Below are 12,324 nucleotides of genomic sequence, written 5' to 3'. Positions count from 1 at the left end.
CAAAACAAAAGACAACTGACATCTAGCGGCTATTAATATAAACTAGACTATGTATTCGTTTCTCCAATAGCCGAGCTGAGGCGCAGCGATCGATAGTTTGAACAAAATAATTCTTCGTAATACGTATATTCTTTTAGAAAGAGGGTATATGATCAGTGATTTCTTTCTTCCTGCATGCAGTATGTAATAAGTAAATACTTTACACAAACAATTATATAAAGTCAGTGATATAAGATGTTCATTGGGCAAAACACTCCAAACAACTAAGATTCATCTTACAAGTAACAGTTCCCAAGTGTAACACTCCGATTTTGGTAAAATTTGGCAGGTAGATACTACATATGAAATAAACGAACACGTGTTTTTATTTTCTGCAGGAAAACAATTTTGGAGGGCAAAAGCAACACACAAAATTTTAAAAGTTGACGCCCGAAAGGCAAAACCAAATGAACCGAAGTCAACGAAATTGTACACATATATTGTACACATAAAATGAGGGAATACGTGCTTCGTATTTTCCTGGAAAAAATCGTCAGGTGGGACACTGACCCCTCCAAACCTTTGATCATAAAATATCAAAAGTGTGTCAGATGTGTGTAAAGAACATGAAGAATCGCAACGAAACATTGTGTACGGACAATACGCAAAAAATAAATGAACATGTTTTTTTTTTTTATTTTCTGCCGAAAAATGGTTTTAGAGGACAAAAGCCCCCACCCAAAATTTTGAAATTTGAAGCCCAAAAGGCAAGAAGAGGAGCACCGAATTGAATTAAATTGTGCACGGGGAAAGGGAAGTAAGGAATCGGCCTGGGACCTATAAGTTAGGCACCACCCCAGCATTTGCCTGGTGTGAATGAGGAAAACCCAGGAAAACCTCATTCAGGGCGGCTGGCCTGAAAAAGTGTTTTACACTTTTCCGACCGAGTGCCCCCACCGGGAATCTAACCCGGGACCGCTCGCACCGAAGATGAGAGCGTTAGCGACTACTCATTCATCTCAACAATATTTTCCTTGATATTACTAGTACTAAATTCAACGTACTATCAATTATAAACATTGTTTTAATTTAGTTTCTTAACCCTACAATGTTCGGAAGGAAAAAAGTTTCATAAAGGGTCGGGGTAGGTTTGCAAGACCGAAGAAAATAAAAATTGCTTAATTAATTTGTAATCAATAGTTTTTTTTAATAAAAAGATACTTTTATGTAATCAGAAGTGTTTCTAAAACAGAAAAATGCATTTCAGCTCAAAACTGGTGCTTTCGCTTATTTTTTAAAAAATATTTGTTATTGTTTACATATTTCAGAATTTTTCGAGCCTGAACAAGGGGAATATTAACAAATTCCTTACGTATTACATATGTCGTTACTTTGAAACTTCAACTTTTACTTTTCAATAACCTTACACAAAATATTGTACGAAGTATAGCAACATAAGTTTATTTATATTCTTTCTCACCTTCAGCCAGGCTCATATCCACGGGGAGCACGGCATGCTTGCCTCCTAACTTTTTACTGACCCCCTAAAAATTTTCACGGTAGGCTTGCAAATAAACTATAATATAGTTGGATTGGACGCACCTAACTTCTACCGATTTCCCCCGACATTTTTGGGCTGGCTGCGGGCCTGCCCTCAGTTCTGGGGTGATTAATGTTTGATATATGGTGGTACATTTGCAAAAGATTATATCGTGAAAGTATTGCGTTTTGTGTTCCGAAGTCTATAAGTAAAAAAAAAAAAAAAAAAAAAAAAAATGAAGAGTTCAACCTTTTGTTAAGTTTCGTCCGGTAGATTGACTTCTCTTATCTTGTTAACTTCACTGGAACAGACTATTGTGTTCATTACTAGCCATGACATCACAAACATTCATTATTTAAAAAAAACAGCCCTCACCTCCCAATGTGAGGTGTGAAGGGTTTCTGGTTCGAACTCAGGCCATAGAAGTTTATGATAGACACCCATAGTATGTGTGGGTTTTCTTGCGACTCGGACGTTTCCTCTCACGTGACGTTCTCTCTCCTCACCTCCACTCCTATTCCACCCATTCTTTTATCATTCACTCTCATTAATTACCCGTTCTCTCTTTCCCTATAAGGCATATTCGTGAAAATGAAATGAAATCTTTTAGTTTTACGTCCCACGGTTATGCCGGTTAGGCTAAAGGAGACGGTGATGATGAGTAATGAATGAAATGGTGGAATGAAGAAAGTGTGAGGAAACGGGAGAACCCCGAGAAAACCCACGCACACGGTGTTTGTCCACCACAAAGTTCACTTGGCGGGGGCTGGGATCGAACCCGGAACCCCAAGCACCAGAGGTGAACGCTCTACCACTGAGCCACCGCGGCCCCTGGCATATTCGTGAAATATAAAAATATTTTGTTTCATTCAGTAATAAACCAAGGTAACTAGTTTGTTACCATTACTGTTAGATCATATCTGTTTATTTATTGGTTTGAATATTAACTCGTGTGTTCAAAACATTTCAGTCAATCTGTAAATGTTCACATGGACTAATATAAGCAAAGTACGAGTATCTTCCATGAGCTACTGAAAGCGACAGTAAGCGCGAAGATATTATGGTGAAATAATATTGCTAATGTGTAAAGTAGTTCGATAATAGCATTAGTAAATTCTCAGAAATGCTCATGAATGTGATTATCATTGTAAGTTTGGGCGTCCCTGTGTTGAACTCAGTAAAGAATTTAGGTTATTTTTACTTGGGAAAATGTTTTTTCATGTATTAATTTCCTTGGGCTTCCCCCCTGAGCGAATAACTATCGAATCCACGACAAACTTGCATATAAGAAATTTGCATTCTACTGTCAAATAAGTATGCTTTTATATTGATTTTTTCTGAAGAGTGAGTAAAATTTGCTTCGTAAGATCGGCCGGTGACCGAAATATGATAATATTAATAAGTTTATTACCTTTGGCTGCAAACAATGTCCAGAATATAGCACTACAACTTTGTCCTAAGAAATTCAAATATATTCAAATATTTGGTAATAAATAAATAGACAAGTAGCTTTCTTTTCAAAGAAACTTTAAATTCTGTTACTTTTCTTATTCTCTGTGTTATTAGAAACGTCGTACACATTTGAAAAACATGCATCGAACCCGGGCGAATGCCTAGTGAGCGGCGCAGACATTTTTCCTGTACCGACCTGTGACGTACAAACATGGTGGTCATTGTTTTAAGCGCACGAGTAACAGACCGGAATTCAATCGCAAATTTCAACCAGTTAGAATCATCGCATGAACGAAAGGAAGTGTTCTCTGTAATCAGCTAGCTCTGAAGTTCTTTTTAGAACAATAAAAAATGTGTGGAGATATCCATTCTGCACTCTTATCATGTTCTTCACCACACTCACTGTTACTGTCATGGTCACTAAATAATTCAAAATCAGGATCTGCATCGGAATCATTCAATTCACTCTCATGTTTCATCATCATATAAAATTCCATGAATTTCAGTCACACAAACCAGTGGCGTATTTACGATTTTGTTTCGGGGGGCTTTGCTAACTTTCGGGGGAGCTTTGTCTGGAAATGTGAAAATTCTGCAAGATATTTCATTTACTTTACAATAGTAAGTAATATTTCGGGGGGGTTAAGCCCGGAAGTTCCCCCTTAAATACGCCACTGACACAAACTGTTTCACGTTATGTTCTAAAATTGCTCAAAATATGAACTGAAATGTTGTTCGTATATACACACTCAAAATATGTCGAAGAGGTAATCACAATAGAAAAGTAACTTCCTCCAAGATTCTTGACACTAGCAAAAAAGTTACGTGAACGGTCGAGCTGGGTCTGACAAACCCACGCAAGATTCAATGAAAGCAAAGTAACAATAAATAAAATTGGTTTGCAACAGTAGCGTCTCTTATCGGGCGTTTCAGGAAGATGTACGAAGTTACAACTCAAACCGGTAACTTGAAGTTGAAAATTTTATTTAAAATACAAGTAGATGGGTCTCACAGACCCAACCCAACCGCTCCAGGGTTAATTGAACACATATATTGTATTTAATCTATACGCCCCAATATGACATAAATAACCTCTAAAAGTTGTGTCAGAAATTCTATGCATATTTTAATACTGTAGTATTCTACTATTATGAGTAATTATCAAGGATGTTATAAATAGAGGATCTGACCATATGTATCTTCATCCTATTAAATCGATGAAGCCAAAAAACAACCGAGCATCGGCCCGTCTGATTGGCTACTCTCGTTTCTGCCATTGCCTGATTGGCTACTTTCATTTCCGCCATGATTGTTGGCTCAAAACATTGCGATCCTATTGGGCGGAGTTGCAGAGTAGGGGTGGCGAAACTGTGACGTATGGTTTCAGGATTTTGTTGTAAGGGCAGATCCTCTATTTTATAAGCTCCGTGGTAATTATAATAGTAGCATCCTTTGGGCTATATTCTGTTTTAAAGCTAAATAATGTTCTGCATTCAATGGGTGATATATAGAATTAATGTTCACGTAGCAGCTTGCTTCGTGTGGGTATTGCATTCTGACTTTCGTCTGTTGGAATGTCGTATGTTGATGGCAGTAACTACTAGATGGCGCTGGCGAGAAAGTTTCTTCTGCAGCGTGTCGATTGCAAGTTTGGCACAAGATTACAAATCGAAAGTAATATTCTTTGTAAACATTTTAAATAATACAATTTGGAAGTTAAAATTAGGTAGTTGTGAACATGCGATAATAAAGAATTGTTTCAGTTCTGGGCTATGTTTAGCAGAAGAGGTACAGAAGCACGTAAAAAAACACAAAATTTTCAGGAGCAATGGATGATGCAAGGAGCTACTTAGACTTAACGGGCCTTATGCAGAGTCGTTTCGAAGCGCGATTAATGCCATACTAAAGAGATCGACTAACATAAGTCTCCTGCAGTAGTCAGTGTTTTAGTATGGGGCTAATCATACGTCGTAACGACTCTGCATAAGGCGGAACGTAACCAAATCTAATCTAACCTAACCTAAACTAGCCTAATACTAGTAGAAATAATCGAAATTTTATTAGTTTTTGGAAAATTATGATGGACCCCTACACTAACATAAGCTAACCTAACCTAAACTCACCTAAACTAACCTAATCTAAATTAAACTAACCTAATATGAACAGAAATTATCGAAGTTTAACATTTTTAGACACAATTTCTGGACCCCTTCTGCTAAACATAAGCCTCAGTTCTTTAAGTTTTCTTTGTAATAGGTTTAATAACTATTGTAGCGAAATGAACTGTTTCAGTGCAGTGAACACCATAACAGATTGTAATTGTCCATGAACTTATCATATTTCTTAATTTCCCCTTACAAAACATCAGCCCCACTCATACGTAACCACATCGCTTAACACGTTCAGTAGCAACCAAGGCAATTTTCCACGCCAACATACCGGTACAGTGTGTTCTACATATTCCAGCGTTCTACAGAGTGATCACAAAGTCCCGTTACTGCTATTGCGTGTCCACATATTCATAGGACAAGCCGCTCCTCGAAGCTCTCTTATTCGAAGAAAACATTCATGCCTATCTTAAGAATGAGACACATCTCAATAAATAATATATGTTACAGTTTCAAGGTCGAATCAATGCTATAAATTACGAAGGAAGTGGAATTTTGATTTTAAAAAACGTTCCCCATACATATATTTGTTGGATAGCAGATTAGAGGATTTTTCGAGATTTAATAACGTTAAACCATAGACAAACACTACGACGGTAAAGAACAGTATTTGAGTTGAGTTGAGTTTGGTTTAGCGTCCCTTTCAGCGGCGAGGCTATATGAGACGTGGACCTACTCATTAACGTGGAATCCGAACCACATGAGCTCCCGCCGGGAATCGAACCCGGGTCTCCCACGCCAAAGGCGCGTACGCTAACCGCTTAGCCACGGAGGAGCTCTTGAACAGTATCTGAATAGGAAATTGTAACACAGGACGATAGACAGCCCAAATATTTAGGGGGGAGGGGCTGGCTGAAGTTAAGGGGTCCCGATCCAACCACATTATAGTTGATTAGCATATTATAGTTCATTTGCAAGCCTACCGTGTAAATTTTAGGGGGGCAGGAAAAATTTAGGGCGGGGGCCAGACCCCCGTGGATACGGGCCTGTATGTAACATTATCTCTATATTTAACCGCTTCCCGGATTAACCCGAGTTATTTCGTTTTACTAAGTAGGTCAGTTCTGGTCGAATTTTCTTCCAAAATGTGACTATGTTGTACACGAAATATCTCGCAATAGATCACGAAAGAACGGTCGACGAAACAAAGTGCTAACTTACTCGTCCTGGTCCAAATTGAAGCACATGCGGAAATCTTAATAGCTGGGGTTGCTCCGCCAGGACCTGGTTTCTTCGGATAAAGTGGACCGGGAAGTGGTTAAATAACTGTAATATTTCATTTTCAAATGATAAATATGTGTATACATTTAAACCAACAAAGCAATATAAATGTTAAACAATTTAATAAAAACAAAAAAAACTTGTCTTATAAAATAATTATCAATAACGATACATCAAAAATATAATGAACAAAACTATTACTTTAAGAATATTAGGAAGTTGAATACGAAATTACGATATGCTAAGACATCAAATACAGCCCAAAAACCTCGATTGCAAAGTTCAAGTTTGATCCTCCCATTTCCGGAGCTCTTAGCTCAGGTTTAGGCCATAATGCGGCATATATTTTTAATTCCAAAAGGAAATAGAAAAATCTCAAGTCTCAAATGGCTATTTAAAATAGCTTCTCTCAAACACGTTCTGAAAAATTAAACAAATTACGAAAAGTGACTATTAAAAAAGTTATGTGTTGGATCTATACTTACGTAAATGTTGTTATATTAGCTGGTTCACCTACAAAGAATTCCATTGGTTAATGGATACGTTCTGCATTTTAATTCGGCTTGTTTTAAACAGCAAATAGTTTACGGGAAAATGCTCCGATCATCGAAGTAAAACAACGTGACTTTTTTTCAAAAAGTATAAAGGTAACCAAGAACGTTTTGTAGCTTTTTCGCCCACCATCTTCGAACATCTATATGTCACCTAACACGTATCTGGAAGGTCAAAAAGACTCCCCATTAGCATCGATGACCTTCTGCCAACGTTCTAGAAGGCCATGGATTACATCGCAGGATACACGGAGAGAAAAATTAGCTGCATTTAGAAGGAAAATACGTAGACTCCGGTTACAGGCGGCTTTCTTGTACCTGCTCCTGCCGATGCAGTAGCAGCGAAAACTAGACGCTTGTACAGATTTTCAGTAATGTGAAGGATGGTGCAAGGCCATGCCAGCCTAGATGGTGCACACATACGCCGTACAGATTTTCTAGATGGTGCTACGTCCAGGTACGTAGGATACATACAGATTTTCTCAATGAATTCCACGTTGCCCAGGAATATTCTAGGTGCTTGTACTGATGGCTTGGATGATACTTCTGCTTGTCAGGACACTGCACAAGATTTTCTTGAGGGAACTCAAGAAAATTTTGACCGTTAAAAATGGCGCAATTTTTACTCCAGATTTTAAGGATGGTAGTCTTGATTGTTTGGGTGCTGGTCTAGAATTTCAGGTATATACAATTGGTATCCTAAACGCTGATCTAGATTTTCTAGGTTATGCTACTGATTTTCTAGACCACTGCTTGCTAATGCCTGGACACGAGTCTAGATTTTCTAGACCGTGCTACATATTTTCTAGATGCTGGTGCAGATTTTCTAGACCACTGCTTGCTAATGCCTGGAAACGAGTCTAGATTTTCTAGACCGTGCTACATATTCTCTAGATGCTGGTCTAGATTTTCTAGACCACTGCTTGCTAATGCCTGGTCACTAGTCTAGATTTTCTAGACTGTGCTACATATTTGTTAGATCCCGGTCTAGATTTTCTAGACCACTGGTTTTGAATGCCTGGACTATTGTCTAGATTTTCTAGACTGTGCTACATATTTGTTAGATGCCGGTCTAGATTTTCTAGACCACTGGTTTTGAATGCCTGGACTATTGTCTAGATTTTCTAGAGTGTGCTACATGTTGTGTGGATGGTAGTCCAGATTTTCTGCATGGTGTCACAGCTGTCCTAGACGACATTACTGCTCCTTCCGAATGTAACTTACATACATCTTCATGCATATATACAAGCAGTTATTCATAAATATGGAATCACAGCAACATCATGATAAAAAGGCGAATCTGAAAATCGTTCTTTCTGATGTAGAAGTGATTCCTCATTTATGAATTATCCCGTATATGTGTATGCAAGTATATGTATGTTTCATCCAGAAAGAACAGTACCGTCGTCTCAAATCTGTGATATCATGTAGAAATTGTAGACTACCGTCCACAATTTGTACCGAATCTGTAGCGAAATGTATAACATATGGAACTTCAAACAAAAATCCACACCGTCATAGCAGAACCTGGAAAGAAGATTGCATTTGTGTTCCGAGTGCTACAGGGTAGTTACAAACTACTGCGCGATCTCTGAAGGCTGTATTTCCACTAGTATAGAAAATGAATACATGATATTATTGTTACTGTAAAAAGCGAAATAATTCTCTTTCTAATGACACTAAAATTATGCACGTATGTTCAGTAATAGTGGAAATATAGTCTTCTGAAACCGCCCAATAATTTAAAACCAGTGGAGCAGAAATTCATGCAAAATCTTAACACTTCCTTCTCATGCCACAAGAGGCTAATCACATTTCAATTGTCTCCTAGTATAATCTATTTTGCCATGGGTGTTCCAGTTACCCCTCGAAAATTTAAGAGCCAGCAGGATTCTGGAGCCGAATGCCGCCCCAGGTCAAGGCGAAGACTAATGAATAGAACAGACCAAGAGGGTGTTAAGATTTTGCCTAAACTATATTAAAGGAATACATTATGTATTAATCTATGTTACCAAACGAACATAAGCACGAAAACGAATAACATCAAAAAGAAACATCTTGAATAGTAGTCTGAAACTGGAGAATACAAGATCTAGGAACACCGATATTAGCATAGTATGCTGTAATTATCATTTTCCTAATAAGTTTCACTTCTACTTATAAACACATACGTAAGGTTTATATATAATTACGAATATAATATATATAATTACGAATTGAGTGGTTAACATTAAAAGCAAGATATTCTGACATTATCACTTACATTTATTTCAAAGTAAACTTGTACAAAGTTGAAATAAATACATGACAAAAGAAAAAGTTACATTGTGTATTGTGTGGAGACTTGTGTAGTTAATGAATACTTTCTATTCTTAAGAAATAATGTAACATTACATTTTTTTTTTTTTTTTTTTTGCATTAAACTCATACAGCAGTGAAACAGATACATTAAAAAACAAAAAATATGCTACACAAAAACTTAGTATACATTTACGAAACATTTTTGGATGGAAAAGGAATGCGGACAAGTTAAAGAATGGAAAAATCAAGACTTACTTTTAGACTGTTTTGTAAGCCTATATACAAGAGTGGCCCAAAAGTAGGTATACAGTCCTGTATGTTTTATATATGTGGGTCTGTATACCTACTTTTGGGCCACTCTGTGTATGTTTAAAAACCTTCATTAGATATTCTTTCTTCTGTGGCATATAGTAGGGAACTGTAGTGAAATTACACTAAATGAAACACCCTATATGTAGAAAAATAGATGCAATGTTTCAATGACCCCTTGTCTTCCTCATGCGTTTTTTTTATTATTATTATTATTTTAATTACGACCTAGATGCTATGTTTCAATGATTCGTTTTTTTTTTTTTTTTTTTTTTTTTTAATATAGAACTACATATTTTGATCGAATAAATTTAAAGTTCGTTGAATTAGCATTATAGAGTTCTTTAACGATAATCACTCCTTACTCTTCTAAAGGTTATGCTGGAGCATCTGAACGACGTGTCCCCGTGCTAATAAAAATTGTGTTATTTTCCGACGTTTCCAATCTCTGTTGATTTGAATAAATCAGTCACTGAACCGTGATACAAAAATTTCTCTAAAACCTAGTTTAAAATTAGCTCTTAAGTCTCCAGTAATTTTTGAGTGACCACTTAAAAAACACACGCATGAAGATGATGACAAGGGTTCACTGAAATGTACATTATTTGTTTACAATTGGGTACTTAATTTAATATAATTTCAATGAAGTATTCGTATATATCCTGTTATATCATTAAGTATTTATGTCCTTAGGGCGCTTAACTCATTACATGTTAACCTGCCTTAGGCACAATGATGTCTGAAAATTCGGAGCTACAATTTATTATGGAATTTGTAACAGACAAAACAAACTTAACTTTATGAAAATATAAAATTCCACTTCTTACATATAAAAAACGTGAAATAACATTATATGAAAATCCTTCAGCTGCCCAGGAATGACTGCTTAAACTTTATTCACATGAAATCTAATCTAAAGGCATTCGAAGTGTAACGTATAATATACCATCATTGTGAATAGTTAACGTATTGGGAATGAGTGTCAGAAGTTTTTCAGTTCGTAGCCAAAACGATTCACTCGTTTTGCGAACCTCAAACGCAAAAAAGTGAACATCAAAATCAATAGTTTCAAAAATGGAACAGAAAAGAAACACCTGCTCATCATTAGATACTACTATTTCTAGAATCTGCGCGAACACAGGTAGAAAAGTTGTGATATCGAGATCAACTGTCACAACAGACTTAATCATCAATTTAGCACCCTGTAACTTTACCCATCGTACAGAAAATAAGTCTGTAACTGTGCCATTCAAACTAAACTGATCTTGAATGATCTGGGTAGTTCTCTCTTTAACCGTTACTTTCTTTCCATAGGTAACGTGAGGTACGCGTGAGGTACTATTTGAAAAAAGAAAATCGTTTACCATCAGCTGATTTTTTATGGCAATAGTTTTGCATATGTTTATTCTGCTGCAAGACGTTCTAGCTGCAATTTTTGAGATTCTGTGCTTTGCCTCGAAACGCATCGTCCAAACTTGAGTGAGGGGCCCATACTTTAAAAGCATTTCTGGATAGTGAACAAGGAAATGAAATTTTGGTTTCAATGAAGTTTTCGTTAGATTGTGGTACAACTCATTCAATTCTGCTATGAAGAATTTCAATTGCGAAATAGTTTCGGTGCTAACTCTCTGATTCAGTAACCTGTCCAAGACTCTACGAAGAGCTATATATAACTGCCATATGTTATGTTCTCTAGGTATATAGTACCCAGCAATTAAACCAAAGTATCTCACGAACGTCAGCATTTCCGATGCAGAGGCTTTAAGTTTGATCGTGCTACCTTCATGTGATAATATATTTGAAGGCTTTGAACCAGAATCAGGGCCATAGTCAAATGTAGATATTGTAGCGAGCAAAATATGTATGTCAACAAGTTTGGACTCTTGTACGATTTTATGTATAATGTAAGTCATTACGTAAGTACAACATCCTTCTAAATAATCGTGAACGATGTCAACTGAAACATGTTCAAAGGGGTTGAACCCATGTAACCCAAAGAAAGCACATCTCTCTTTTATACCACTCTCTGATGGATCATTTAACAAGACAGATGTCTCATAATTATCCAAATTCCTCAACAAAGTCATGTCTTCGAAGTACATTTGCTGTGTCAATTGTCTATTAGCCATACATATTCTACAATAATGATTCGCGTTAAAATTTTCTACAAAACCTAGAATTCCATTCAAACCGAGATTGTCACCAGTTAAACATGCTACATGGAACTTTATAACTCCTGTGAATACATTAGTTGTTACAGAAATACCAGTATAATGTAAATCGTTCAGTTCATCAAAGACTTTCTGAAATACAACTTTATTACCAAATGTTATTCTATCAGATGAATGGAATAGCGCTAGTAAGAAAATATTATTCAAGCGTGAGACATAGTGGTTAGGCAAAAAAGGCAGGGATACATAAATTGCCCCTAATTTGTGAATCGTAGCGTGACTGCCCAGTGGGTTGCTAACTTCAAAATCATCAAAAAAAACTACTATTGGGAGATTCAAATGACTCCCAGCATTTTGAGAAACAATATTTTGCCAGATCTTTCCTTGGATGATGTTTTCTACACTATTACCAATATTATTCAAATAATGGAGGTGTTCAAACATATCCTTTACTATATCGTTCACTGACATGAACTTTTCCAGCACAGCCCGGATTGGAATGATTTGCATGGTGCAAGGAACTGGCACTAAAGTCCCACCAATATGTGAACCTCTTGAATCCATCCGTTGACCAATAGTGACTTCTACCGGAGGTATGTATGTTCCGTTATTTTCAAAAAACTTCATTCGTT

Source organism: Thermobia domestica, chromosome 3 (assembly GCF_964235325.1).
Source record: "Thermobia domestica chromosome 3, izTheDome1.hap1.1, whole genome shotgun sequence".
Taxonomy (NCBI): domain Eukaryota; kingdom Metazoa; phylum Arthropoda; class Insecta; order Zygentoma; family Lepismatidae; genus Thermobia; species Thermobia domestica.
Note: the sequence above shows the minus strand (reverse complement) of the source record.